Source organism: Hyperolius riggenbachi, chromosome 1, assembly GCF_040937935.1.
Source record: "Hyperolius riggenbachi isolate aHypRig1 chromosome 1, aHypRig1.pri, whole genome shotgun sequence".
Classification (NCBI taxonomy): Eukaryota; Metazoa; Chordata; class Amphibia; order Anura; family Hyperoliidae; genus Hyperolius; species Hyperolius riggenbachi.
Genome location: NC_090646.1, coordinates 641,089,495 through 641,102,973, shown reverse-complemented (window position 1 = coordinate 641,102,973; position 13,479 = coordinate 641,089,495). Strand labels below are relative to the sequence as shown.

Below are 13,479 nucleotides of genomic sequence, written 5' to 3'. Positions count from 1 at the left end.
GGCAGCAATTAGAAGGATTGCACGTAACTTAGGAGCACATGCTATGCTGACAGGACCATGTGTAGCGTGTGCGCATTCATTTTATCCTGCACTGCTTGTGTGCAGTAGGTTTAGCGCACTTCAGTGAATCAACCTGAAAGTCTCCAGACTTGCTTCTAATGCGTGCTCTGCATGGGAGGGCAAGCGTCACACCTTGGGGATCGGCCTATGGGTGTGTTACTGCATTTGGCATGTTTAAGTAGGCGGGTGGGCTTATCCACAGATCAACTTATATTTAAGTATATATGGTAAGTAAGGTGAGATAATTCATGAGATTTGTTTGCTAATTAACCCCTATTATCTGCCTAAGCCCCACTGTTTAGACAGTCATTGTTATTCCATACACCTCAAGGGACGGATTTGTGGAAAGGCCCAGGCCTCGGGTGGATGCAGCCCAAGGGAGCGGTCTGCAGTAAATGGATACACATGGAAGAGGGAGCTGCACATGGAATGGGAGGGGCGTTGCTGCACAAGGAAGGAAAATCACAACAAATTTGGCTTACGAGCAGAAAAAGTATAAATGCAGCCTTGTACACCTCCAGAAGTTGCAACAGCCCCGCCCAATAGCCCTGCTGCTCGGAGGGCGCAGATTGATGATGTCATCAAGATATTTAAAGCTTTCAGTGATCTCTAAGCTTTATGAAATAAAAAGAACCTAGTTAGAATTAAGCAAGGTATACAGACATTTTCCTATTAGCCCAAAGCTCCTGTTTTATCATGCAGGCTAAGGAAACATTTTTAAACTGTTTAGCAAAAAAGCAGCCGTCGAAAAAGCAAAAGCGAACTGACAACTTTTCCGATAAGGAAATAGAGTTCTCCTTGCTGCGCAATTAAACTGTCGCTACAACTGTCAGTGCTACGTCTTCATTAGAAAAACAAAATAAAATGCAGAATACATACGTGGGGGAAAACTAACGTTCGCACGGGCGGCTAAAGTATAACGTTGCCACATAACTTGCACAATGTGATGCGAATCTGGAAAGGTAACAGTGAGAGGGGTAACGTGATACGCAACCAAGCTTATAATTAAAGATGTCACATTTGCTTCACTGCTTTAGGTACGGGCAAAATACACAGACAGCACTTTTTCACCTTGCAACAGCTAATTAGGATTTCTCAAATTATTGCTTCTCCACACAATCTAAAACAGCCGTCTGTGTGAACTGTAGCTCAGGGCGAAAGAGTTCTTACATTGTGTGTAGTGTGTGTCAGAAGCAGCTTACACATGACAGACAACTGTTTGTAATCATCAGCCACCCCTTCCTGCCCAAGTGTGAGGCAGTGCAAGCCCAGAGTGCAAAGGTCCATGGGAATTCCTAAAGCAAACCTGAGGAGAAAAATAAACTTATGATGAAGATGTTGTGTTGCGCAGCTAAGAAATAGAACATAAAATAGAATATAAAATAGAAAATAAAGTCTCATGTTGTTTTCCAGTGCAGGAAGAGTTAAAAAAAACTTCAGTTATCTATGCAAAATAGCTTCTCTGAGCTCTTCGGCACCAATATTGGGTTAGATACAGTCCTGTTTTTTTGAAGAGCTTAAACAGCAGAGAAACAGCAAGAGACAGTTTGAGATAGGGCTCGTTTCCACTGTAGCGGTGCGGAATCGCCTGGATTCCACCGCTGAAGAAATCGCATGCGGCTGCGTTTCCCCATGCGGATTTACCCGCGATTTCGCATGGCAAGGAGCCAGGCGAATTTAACCATGTCACTGCCTGTGTAAAGTTCCATTGCCTTTCATGCGAAATCGCATGCGAAATCGCGGGGAAATCCGCATGACAAAGCCGCATGCGATTTCCCTATTGAATGCATTAGCGGCGATTCGCCCGCATTCCCTCCGCATGCGAAGTCTGACGACCCTGTCGTGCAGATTTTTCCCGCACCGAAAAACGCCGCCGCCGCACACGTGGAAACAGCCCCATCCACTAACATTGAGTATGCGAATCCGCATGCAGTGCCCGCATGCAGATTCGCTATAGTGGAAACGAGCCCATAAGGTCTTACTGCATTAAAGTTCAAAGGGTCGTTATTCCCGCTTTGTTTTATAGCTTAAAAGACAGAGGGCCATATGCGAGTCACTTTTTCACTTGAGTTGTCTCCTAAGAGATCATTTTTTACCTGAAATTTTTTAGCACTTTGCAACGGAAAAAGTACCACCAAGTAGGTGAAAAAGTACTGTCCACATTATTTCGAGTATTTGTTTGCTTGCTGGTGGTGTAAAATTCTTCTTATTTACAAGTTGTGCGATTATCACCTAGGAGAAAATTCAGGTGAACAGGTGAATTGCATAAGGCCCAGAGTGTGGTTTCTAAACTGCAAATATGATAGAATGATGTGTTATAAAAAAAAAAAAAAAAACACTATATACGATAACTGAAAATAAAAATATGAGACTCTTTTCTTTGCTACTAATGTTCTATTCATTATCCGTACTACACAAAATTCATTATATCATAAGTGTTTTATTTTTTTGCGCTTCAGGCTTGCTTTCATGAAAATCACACATCCCACAGCTACACCTTCTACTCCGCAGGTCTGTAGGTGCTGGATCAGTTTGTAGGGTACTAAATGTAAATTGGTACAATTAGGCTACTTTCCCACCAAGATGTTGCGTTTTAGGGGACGTTAAAGTGAACCTCTGGACTAAAAATCTACTCAGCAGAACTAAAAAGGCTTGGTGTTTCTTTAACAGTTTCACAGCATCAGAACTTTGTTTTTCTTACCAATGCATCATTTTTAGCTGCATTTTTAGCTAAGCTCCACCCATCAAAGAAAAAAAGCATGGGCTTTTTTTCCCTGATGCTGTGCAGAGCATGAAGGGATTTCCTATGTTGTTATTCACGTTGCCTAACAACTGGGAGAGGTGCTCAGGACACAGGACAGTTGGAACTGTGTCTCATGCTCCCTGTCACCTCATTTCAACCAAAAAGATGGCTGCCCTCATGAAACCAAACATTTGCCTGTTCTTTTAAAACAGTGTGGGTAAGAGATTATATTACCTATCTATTTTAATTAACATAACTAATGTACCTTAATGACAGTATGTTTGTTTAGGCTGGAGTTCCTCTTTAAGGTCGCATAACGTGCCCCTAAGGCAACGCCTGGTGGTGTTGAAGTTGGACGTCAGATTGAGCTGCGTTATGCAGCTCTCAAAGCAGCCGCTCCAGGATAGTGATAGGAAGTCCGGATCTTTTTAAATTTCAGATCATTTGAATCGGATCAAGATCCGGATCTTTGAACCAAATCATTTTACTAGGGAAGCAGACTGGGTGAAATGACTAGCAGGACAGGACTTTCCCTGCACTGTACATTCTGTATGTTCCTGTTTCTTCCAGACAGACATCCACTGTGAACCGAATCGTTCATTGTGATGATCCGGATGATTTTGTTAAGCCTCAGTGTTTACTGTATGGCGAGAGCTGCCTTTGGTAGAGATTCTGCAATCTATTCCCCGCTGCTGATAAGGACTAATTAGACTAATAAAAAGTCTACTAACTAATAAAAATGATGGAAGCTTCCATATTCCTCTGATCACATGTTTCATTGAAGAGAGAAAGTATTCTTTTATCTTTTCCACAATGTATTATATTTGCCATATATTAATGTTAGGGGGTAAAACTATCTAGGACACAGGTTCTCAGCATGTTGTACCACTGGGAATATCTCTGATGGGTACAGGAGGGACTTCTAAGTCTACCAAGTCAGTTAATCAAATAGTGACTTAGCAAATAATATGAGTGATATAAAGAAAAGTAGGCCTTTTTAGTTTTTATTTAAAGAGAATCTGTACTCTTAAATTCTTACAATAAAAAGCATACCATTCTATTCATTATGTTCTCCTGGACCCCTCTGTGCTGTTTCTGCCACTCCCTGCTGAGATCCTGGCTTGTAATTGCCAGCTTTAGACAGTGTCTACAAAAAAAAGACGTGGCCGTTACCAGCTTGTGATAGGCTGTGGAGAGGGTGTGTATAGCTTCTGCCAATAACAGCAGACAGCACATTCCTGCCTGAGCCCGACAGAGCCGACAGAAGAGAGAAGATTAGATTATAGAACAGAGATAATACAGCCACTGTGAAACTAGGATGCAGTAAGACACACCACATTAGAACAGGTATAGGAACTCATAGGATAGAAGAAATAAGGCTGCAAATTTTGTTACAGAGTCTCTTTAAAGTATTTAAAACACCATTATTGTGACAAATGGTGAAATTCAAAATACATGATTATGCATATGTATAAAATGTTTATTTATTCCAAAGTAGAATGCACCATAAATGACTTGTTTCCTATGTCCCTGTTACTAGTTAACATTTGACAGATCTGACAGGTTTAGGAGTGGTCCATCTCTGGATGGTATTGCCCATATTATCAGGGGCATAACTACAAGGGTGCAGTCCCTGCCACTGCAGGGGGACCCAGAGCTATGAGGGGACCCCAACTACTAACCTTCCTTTCCTTCAATAAGAGGTCCATCATTCAGATCAGGTGGTTGTGGCTACACATCTTATGGTTGTAAAGATCAGGATGGCCACACTTCTTTTACGGCCCCTTCAAAATGGGCCCTCAGCCTGTGAGCATCACCAAAGGGGAGGCAAAAGAAGGGGGGGGGGGGGCGCATGATTTGTAGTTATGCCCCTGCATATGAGAAAATGGCCTCAATTCACTAAGATCATGGTAGAGATAATAAGGCAAGAGAAAACTTACCTCCACATGTGAGAGAGTTATCTTATCTCTTCATTCCTTAAGTTACATCTCCTGTAGTTAATTTACCTTCTCTGTAGTTAATTTACCTCCTCTGTAGTTAATTTACCTCCTCTGTAGTTATTTTCACATGCAGCTAATTAACAGACTGTCTTTAACTCTGGAGTTATTTTAAGGATTGGAGAGTTAATTTAAAGACAGAAGAGTTAACTTTAGGCTTGCCTGAGGTAAACTGTTTCCTGAATACTACATGCCTTATCACCATGGTAACAACTCTAGAAGAGTTATTAAAGACAGGAGATAAGTTTAGTGAATTGAGGCAAAGTCTAAATATATGAGACATCTTCTGCTTGACAAGTCTTATGCTGGGAATACACGATGAGTTTTTTCTGCTCGGTTCTCTGCTCGATCGATTTTGCAGCTCGATTCTTTTATCTTCTGCTTGTTTTTTAAAAATCTTTTTCCATTCACTTCTATAAGAAATCGAGCGGTAAAACGATCGAACGTGAGATCGAACATGTCGGAAATGATCTATCGAACCATCTATCTGCTGGAAAAACGCATTGTGGTATTCCCAGCATAAGATATTGGCTACATTGGATCTTTCCTGATGATGATGGTTCTTCCCCAAAAGGTCCACAAGCTGGATTCAGTTGAGAAGGACTTGGCTGAATGGAAATCCATGTGTGAGATTCTGAAGTTTTTTTTCTAGTATTTCCTCAGCAGCACATCCATTTTTTACTTTTTTTTCAGAAAAGAGTTCCTGTGAGAGGACATTTTCTGAATTCCAGCATAACAATTCTATGACTTCATGCTCTGAGCCCCCGAACTCCAGGAGAACATACTCTTCTCCTGCTTCCGTTCCAACCTCCTTAAACTGGATGACTCAAAACCATGTATGACCATCAGATTATCACTCACATGGGAGTACTGAAAATGAGCCACTGCACTTCTCTGTACATACTGCAAACTGGACACTGCCAGAGATGCTGTAACGCGTAATGGACAACTGTGCAAAAATTATGTAACCTGCAAAAACAGATTGTGTTTCAATATAAGTCAACAAATAAAAAGGCACGTTTAAAGAACGCAGCGGGACAGACTATACGGTATTTATTATGGGTGTCTTAGTAGGAAGAGGCATTTTGCCATCAGGGTTGTGATTACAGACTGATAGCTGGGGCGCAGGCCCCTGGTCTTCTACAAAATAGCCCTGGCACAGTAGTAATTCTGGTACAGGCAGTCCCCTACCTGAATTAATGATTTGCTTTTGGATAGCTCTAAATTTGGACATATAGTATAAACTGTGTTTTTTTTTTGTTCTTCTCAATGTACTTTTAAAGGTAACCTAAAGTAAATAAATAAAAAAAGCCAGTTTAAGTTACCTGGTGCTTCTACCAGCCCCCTACAGCTGTCACTAAGAGATCCTCCAATCCCTTGCAGCCCCCCTCTTTCTTCTGGATGTGCAGCCCTGGTCCATGCGCCTCCTAAACATGCTCTCGTGAATGGGAGTGCTCTGCGCCTGCACAGTATGGGAAAAGCTCTACTGCACATGTGCAGGACACTCCCGGCGCCAGGAATGCGATCAAATCTCCCGGTCGAAAGAGGGGTGCTGCAGGGGTCCGAAGGATTGCTCAATGACGGCGCTGGCACAGGGCGGCTGCAGGGGGCTGGAAGAAGCCCCAGGTAAGTTAAACTGGCTTTTTTTAATCTACTTTAGATAGTGTTTAAAACTACTTATGCCCCTTTATACATTGCTGTAACATTGAGGCCAGTTTTACACCTGAATTTTACATTGTGGGAGGGTTTGCCATACTCCTGCCGCATCCCACTGCAACACAAAAAAATTACAAACCTATGACCTTGCGGCAGAGTTTGCTGACGGGGTCATATGCATAGCACCGCCCCCCGATCAGTGATGTACTCCCTGATAGACAGGAAGTACGTCAGCGGGATTCTTGTTGGTACAAACATGCGCACCGTACTTCGTCATTCACACTTACTACGTCGCCCATTGACTTCCAATACCCTGTTTAAGTGTGACGTGGTAAGTGTAAAAGACCCCACTGCCTTTCATTGCCGTTTCTTTACCCTGTGGTAAAACAGGGTGTAAAAGAGACCCGAACAACAAAAACATGGAAAAAAAAACCCAAAACAGTATTGTTTATTTTGTAAATGGTGACAACTTTGTTTGTATCTCTGAAATATTAATCAAGTTGTTTGTAAGTAGGGGACTATCTGTATATCTGAAACAAGACAGCTGCACTTCTGGTGTTCACCTCTAGGGGCACAAGAGCTAGGCCCATCATTATTATTATGGAATTATTCTTTTTTTTTCAGAAAATTTGTGGTTCCACTTTTTAGTTTTAGGGGCAAACTGAAAGCAATACTGCTGCACCACGTTTGCAGGTGCGGGGCATCAACAGGAACGTTACCAAGGATGGGGGAGTATTAAAAAAAAAAAAAAAAAGCATTCTATCTGAATTCCTAGTAGCTAATATTATATATGTCAAAAGGACAGCTCATGTTGTGCTGTGCAATGTTACGAGGAACACACTGTGCACATACAAAGTTATGGACTCACCAAACTCAATCATCTACTAAACTTTCCATAAAAGTATTATTGTTTAACTTGCCCCTGAAGTCTTTTGATTTTATTGAAAAAGAGGTTCCTTAGGAGAAGGCAGCACCTTTTTATCCTTTTACTCTTCGAGACCCTCTGTTGGTCAACGTACATGCTCAATATCGTCCGAGGTACCCATTCCAGGGCAAACCCAGGATTTTCAAAGGGGGGATTTCTGAAAGGTCTCCCTCAGTCACGCACAATACAGTATAATAATATGGTAGGACATTATGCTGGGTACAAATAATGCAATTTCCCATCCGACCAACTGACAACAGGATCCATCAGGAGCAGTTTGGATACAGATAATAATGAGGACAGCCGACATTGCTAATGAAGGGGAAAGTGAAGCATTCACACAGCAGGGGACAGGGCTGTGCTCATACCTGCTCCAGGACTGCTCCATGCTCTGTACACATGCTGCTGCTCCATCCAAAGTCAACTGTATCAGGGAAAGAAAGGGGGCGGTGCCATGAGCTGCAGGATATCTGCAGATATTCTGGTGTCTCAACTTGTGCCTGTTCTCAGACACTGCACCTGCCCTGGTCTGAGGGGGGATTCTGGGCAGCTGTAATCCACCCCTGTGTTTGCCTATGCATTCTATGGGCTTAGCATGTAAGTGCTCTTTTTATGATTGTTTTATTTGTTTGATATAGTTTCAATAAAAGCAGTCTACACTTGAACGCCTTTGCTTTTTTTTTACATTCATACTTGAAAAACCATGTTGGTGTCAGTTGGAGGATAATACCACCACCTTGTGCCTAAAGGCGATACCCGAGAGGGTAGGGTTAGGAGTCATGAAAGGGGGGTAGGGTGAAGTGTCAGGAAGTGGGGGTTTAGGGTTAGGCATCAGAGGGGGAGTGTTCTGTGCAAGAGTAGGGTTAGGTTGAGTTATAGTAAAATATTGTTAATATATACCAATCATTTACACGATGTACACTTTAAAAAACAAAGATTATCGGTAGATATTAACGATAATTTTATTGACAAAAATGGGCGCCCATTTTTTCCCGCACCCCTTTTTCATGCATGCAGATAAATAGATAGAGTGATGTGGACACTGGGAGGCAGCACTACTGGTAAGGCAGGCCCAGTAGCAGCTCCCAGCCCCGCGATGGAATCACTAATGTGCTTACTGGGGGAGATAAATAAAGAAGACCAGCAAACAGTGCAGGAGGGGAGAAATCATTGAGATACAGCTGTTTTCTACAGGCTGACACCTGGTTTATCAAGCGCGCAGCTAATGATGCACTCACATCTCCAGCGCTAGCTCAGACACCTCGCCCGACGGAGAAAAAAAAAATAAAGATGTTCTTTCTGCAATCTATGTAAATTCCCAAATAAATCCTCCGCGCAAATCTCTTTGAACATGCAAATCCATAAATCATCGTTATGCTGACAAAGGAGTGAACTATCTGGTGAAAGGAGGCCTCATTTCATCCGGCGGCCCCGCTCAGGTACGGGGCGATGAACTTTGGGCTCTCTTCCAAGGCATTAGAGAATTCTCCCTGCTTAAGATTAGGGAGACCGCAAATTCTAGTGTGTTTCTTAATTAATCAATTGGGAGTTTGGTCAAGTGAAGAAAAAGAAAAACAAACGGGTAGAACAAAAAAGGAAAAAAAAGGTTCTCGCTTTGAGCTGGTCTTTTTTTTTCAGGCCTGGTGTGAATTAGCGAGTGGAGTAAAGGTGGCCCTACATCAGGCGACTTGGCGGCCAATTACATATTTCCCCATTTCCGATTTACCGCAACTCGGTAATTTTAGCCTAATCCCAGAACTCTGAAGCACCGGGTCCAATCAGAGAATGCAGAATTTTTCTGCAAAAATCTGATCACCTCGGTAATTTTAGACCAATCACAACACGTTTTTCAAATTTCCCCTTTTCCGATTATTTATTTTCTTCATTTCTTGCATTCTTTGAGGCAAAACATGACTAACAAAATACTGCCTGAAAAGAGGAAAAATGGAAAATTGGAATTTCCGCAGGATCAGAAATGTGCATTTCCGGGCCAAAATTGGCCACATGTATCGATCTGTCATGCTGCAAGATGTAGAGCCAACATGCACCATTGGGTGCATGGCATTAACGTTGTGCAATATCGAGACTACCGACGAACGTCACGGAATCCTCAAAGCGGTTCTCCTTAGTGTAAAATGTGCCCCATGCAGTATACTTCTGTCAGTGTCCGCCGCTAGCTCTGTGCTCCATCTCCTGTCCACATGCATGTGCCCCATGTGGTTGCCACCCAATGTGTGAGCGGGTGTGGTCTCTGGTCATTTTTACATTGGAGGACAGCGCTAGGAGCGGCGAGGCAGCGGATGCGGCCTCACAAGGCCAATTCGCAAGAGATTTAATGCTGAAATCGATCAGGTATGGATGGGCAACAGATACCTCTCCGATCAGATTTTATCAGGGTGAGATCTATCTCTTGGTCGATCTCCCCATACATTGTCTGAGTTATGATTACCTTAAGTTTAACAACTGTCAGTAAGACGCCCGCTTGTCTTCTTGTTAGCTCCCATGGTGCACTGCTTCCAGGACTTTCTACGACGGCAGGAAATCCTCTTTGTCAGAGCAGGTCTGAGCACCGAGTTTGAGATTGAGAGGATTAGGGCCGAAAAAACAGCAAATACATTGTTTTCAGTTTTGCTATTTATGAAAAGACGTCGACGCACAACAAGGGTAGGGATCCCACAAGCGAACAAACGGCCTTGGTAAATACTGCAAGGCCTATTCTCAAATGACAGAAAAACAAGCAAGATCACTACACAGGTCAGGCCTTGCAGAACACAAATGCACAATGCCATAGCAAATAGAGAAATACAATATTTTTCCCACAACAATAAACATGAAAAGAAAAACCTTTGCGCAATGTTTACTCTTGGTCAACAGGCCTATTACTGTGCCTAGAGCATAGCAGCACTCCCTATAGGTTTCCTGAAGAAAAAACAAATGATCAAATGTGAATACGTCTGATTTTTTCATTCTCGTAGGCATAGAGTACATCTGAACACATGGTTGGCTAGATTAGCGCCAGGGCTGTGAAGTTGGAGTAGGAATAGAGAAGTTGGAGAAATTTGGGGTACCTGTGATCACATGCAATTCACTTTTTCTCCTGAGTTTTCTCCTAGGCGATATTTTTACAACTTGTCGTAAAATGCCTTATAAAGCACCAGCATGCAAGAAAATACTCAAAATAAATCTGATAATACTTTTTAACCAACTTTTGGATACTTTGTAAATTGTAAAATGCTGAAAAGTTATCTTGAAGGAATACTGTAGGAGGGTCAGGGGAAAATGAGTTGAACTTACCCGGGGCTTCTAATGGTCCCCCGCAGACATCCTGTGCCCGCACAGCCACTCACCGATGCTCCGGCCCCGCCTCCGGTTCACTTCTGGAATTTCAGACTTTAAAGTGAACCAGAGACGAAGCACCCTTGTGTATTTTACCATAGAAATCAGTGGGAACATTAGAGAAAACATTTACCATGCTCTCTGTTCCATCCTCACTGCTAAAAGTGTCTGTTATCTAGCTGAGATAAGAATCCCGGACTGAGCATTGAGTCTGGCTTTGCTATAATGACTCAGCTATAATGATTCCTGAGCAAAGCCAGCAGGGGGCAGGCTTGGACTTGAAGACAGCAAAGAACACAGTCTCAGCTATAATTATTCTGTAGCAAAGCCAGACCGACTGCTTAGTCGGGATTCTTATCTTAGAGGTGATAACAGGCAAATTAAACAGAGAACAATGTAACAAAGAGCAGATTAGGTGTTTACTGTCATGTTCCCACTGATTTATAAGGTAAAATACATGAGGTTGCTTCATCTCTGGTTCTCTTTAAAGAGACTCCGTAACAAAAATTGCATCCTGTTTTTTATCATCCTACAAGTTCCAAAAGCTATTCTAATGTGTTCTGGCTAACTGCAGCACTTTGTACTATCACAGTCTCTGTAATAAATCAATGTATCTTTCCCTTGTCAGACTTGTCAGCCTGTGTCTGGAAGGCTGCCAAGTTCTTCAGTGTTGTGGTTCTGCTATGCACTCCCCCCTCAGGGGGGAAAGAAACACACAAATGATCTCTTGAGATTCAAAAGGAATGCTGTATAAAGCCTGCTTGTGTATGGATGTATTTTTTATGTGTGGACATACTGTACATCAACCTACTTCCTGTTTTGGTGGCCATTTTGTTTGTTTATAAACAAACTTTTTAAAACTGTTTTTAACCACTTTTAATGCGGCGGGGAGCGGCGAAATTGTGACAGAGGGTAATAGGAGATGTCCCTTAACGCACTGGTATGTTCAAGCCTGGTGTGACAGACCCAACTCTAACTATAAACGCCTGCTTACGTGAACTACAGCAATGGATGAATGACAACTGGCTGAAACTAAATGCAGACAAAACTGAAGTCCTTCTGATAGGAGGGCAGAGCATGATAACAAAACAACTTAACTTGCAGTCTTCACCACTGGGAATAGGAGGCACGGATCTGCGCAGCTCTGATCATGTGCGTAGCCTGGGAGTTCCAATTGATTGGGATTTAAACTTCAGAACTCAAATCTCTGCTGTGGTGAAATCATCCTATTTTCACCTGAAGAACATTGCAAAAATCAAGCACCTCATACCCCCAGAAGATCTGCCAACCTTAGTCCACGCCTTCATCACATCCCGACTGGACTACTGCAATGCTCTCTACACTGGCCTTCCAAAAAAGGTCTTGTACCGACTACAGCTGATACAGAATACTGCTGCCAGACTGCTAACCAACCAACCCCGTCACTGCCACATAACGCCAGTCCTGCACTCCCTTCACTGGCTACCTATAGAATGGAGGGTCCTATTCAAGATCGGCCTACTGACATTTAAATCCCTGAATAATTTAGGCCCTGGATACATGAAAGATATGTTGCAGCTGCGTAGCAATCCCCGCATTCTCAGATCAACAGGTTCTAATAATCTAGTCATACCCAGAGTCCACTTGGAAACTTTTGGTCCCAGAGCCTTCTGTCATGCTGCCCCTACGTTTTGGAACTCCTTACCTCAACAGATCAGGACAGCTCCATCCCTGGACGTGTTTAAATCCAGACTGAAAACCCACCTGTTCAGTTTGGCATTTGCAGAAATATAACTTTTGTTGTGTGAATACTTCATCCTACTAATTACTGAATCTGAGAGAGCCTAAGCGCTTTGAGTCCTATGGGAGAAAAGCGCTATAGAAATGTTATTGTATTGTATTGTATTGTATGTTTACTTTTGTGCGATTTTAACAATACAGATTCTCTTTAAAGTCTGAAAACCACTGCGCCTGCGTTGCCGCGTCCTCACTTCCCCTGATGTCACCAGGAGCACACGGTGCAGCCACAGACCATACTGGGCCTGCACAGTACGCTCCTGGTGACATCAGCGGGAGCGAGGACTTGGCAATGCAGGCACAGTGGTTTTCCGACTTTAAAGCCTGAAATTCCAGAAGTGAACCAGAGGTGGGGTCGGAGCATCGGTGAGTGGCTGCGCGGGCACAGGATGTCTGCAGGGGACCATTAGAAGCCCCGGGTAAGTTCAACTCATTTTCCCCCGACCCCCTACAGTATTCCTTTAACAAGAAGATTATTACGAGAAGAAAATTATCACCCAGGAGATAACTCAGGAGAAAAAGTGAATTGCATATGGGCCCCGGAGTTGGTGTCGGAGGTTTCATAAACTAAGGTGCCAGAAACAGAATTGGAGTCCGATGATTTTTGTACCGACTACACAGCCCTGTTTGGAGCTGTTCATTGCTGTCACCCCCGTCATTAATCATTTGGAATCCCAGTGGCACGAGACAAACCCCTTAGGGCTGGTACAAATGTACAATTCTCAGGCATCCATACACTGTCTCTGCCCCAGAAAGAGTAGGCAGAGTGTTCCAGAGTCATTCGATTCTGGCAGTAATACTGCTGTATCTAGGCATGACCTCAACCACCTGCAAGCGGGTACACAAGACTCTCGTCCACCAAACAGTGAGCACATAGCAAGTCACACAAAGACACAGGGTGCGTAAAGGAGTAAAGGACACAAATGCCACCATTAGGTTGCATTATGCAGGAACTGTTGGTGATCATCAAGTGGTTGAGGCCCAGC

General features: G+C 43.1%; 1 protein-coding gene across 19 annotated transcripts in view; it reads right to left on the bottom strand.

Annotated features, from left to right (window-relative positions):
* The window catches only part of TCF4 (transcription factor 4), a 578,937-nt gene that overhangs the window by 236,148 nt on the left and 329,310 nt on the right, over positions 1-13,479 (bottom strand). The gene's annotated exons all lie outside the window — the stretch shown is intronic.